The 1,425-nt window shown below is 37.3% G+C and overlaps 1 non-coding gene across 1 annotated transcript; it reads right to left on the reverse strand.

Moving 5' to 3' along the window:
* TRNAC-ACA lies at window positions 356-427 on the reverse strand. The gene has a single exon. It is a non-coding gene; the product is annotated as a tRNA-Cys (tRNA).

Raw genomic sequence — 1,425 nt, forward strand, 5'->3', positions numbered from 1 at the left:
TCTATAATAGAAGGTAGAGGTTTCAGGGCAGGCACATCTTACTAAAGTGGGAATTGGAACCAGAGATCTAGCCACTGTCTAGATGCTGTTGTTTTGTTTTTTGTTTTGCCTCATCTATGTTTCTCTCTACTTGGTTTCTTTGTATCTCTGTCTGTAACATATATATATATACATTACACACAAATATATGTAATGTATATACATAACTATCTCTAATGAAAAGTGAAAGTGAAGTCGCTCAGTCATGTCCAACTCTTTGGGAACCCATGGACTGCAGCCTACCATGCTCCTCTGTCCATGGGATTTTCTAGACAAGAGTACTGGAGTGGGTTGCCATTTCCTTCTCCAGAGGATCTTCCCAACCCAGGGATCGAACCTGGGTCTCCTGCATTGTAGGCAGACGCTTTACCATCTGAGCCACCAGGGAAGTCCCAGTCTATATCTACAAAGAATGCTTTTTTTTTTTTTTTCCCATGTGGTGGGAACATTGGTCCCAGTAACTCTTAAGTCTTTATCATTTTAGTTTCATGACTGAAGAAGCGGGAGTTTCTTTTTCTTCCTTCCAACTTTAGTGAATATAATTCCAAGGGCAGATTCTAGCTGATAGAGTTTAAATCATATATCTCTGAATATATGTCCAGTTACTATAGTCAGAAGGATAGAATGCTATGGTTTGCTTCGGATTTAGTCTTTGATCAGGATGGAAGATATGAATTGGACTAAGATCTTAGCTGCTGTCTTCTATGCTTTACATGGGAAAAGTATTTTGGATGGAAAACTATTTTTATGTCAAAATATTTTCAGTTTTTATGGATACTGTATTGGTGTTTAGAATTGCAGAGATCGGAGAGAATTCACTGACTTTTAAATTGATTTTATTTTTCCCACATGGAGAGAATATTTTTCTTTATAATTTAAAGAATTGCTAGGGCATGGTTATGTAAGTTAAGAAAAAATTTTAAGGTAACTTATTCATCTGACATCTAGTCAGTCCTTTCAACTAATACACAAAACAGTTTCAAGTTTTTATAGGAGTTTTTCTTCTCTTTTTGCTTGTTTTCACTTTTTTTGCTTGTTTTCTTGAAAAATGGTATACTTTCACAATCTAATAAAGAACACTTAATCAGCATTTATTAATAATTTTCTCATTGTGACACAATGGCAGTTCTCACTGAAGAAATGAATAAAGTAGAGGCTTCCCAGGTGACACAGTGGGAGATAAATCCCCCTGTCAATGCAGGAGATGCAAGATACGTGGGTGATCACCTGGAATAGGAAATGACAACCTACTCCAGTATTCTTGCCTGGAGAAACCTATGGACAGAAGAGTCTGGTGGGCTACAGGCTTTGTGACCATGAGGTCACTAAAAGTCAGACATGTCTGAGCGATGAGCACGCTCACCTGCTTATTAGCGCTATTGAAAA

Source organism: Capra hircus, chromosome 15 (assembly GCF_001704415.2).
Source record: "Capra hircus breed San Clemente chromosome 15, ASM170441v1, whole genome shotgun sequence".
Taxonomy (NCBI): domain Eukaryota; kingdom Metazoa; phylum Chordata; class Mammalia; order Artiodactyla; family Bovidae; genus Capra; species Capra hircus.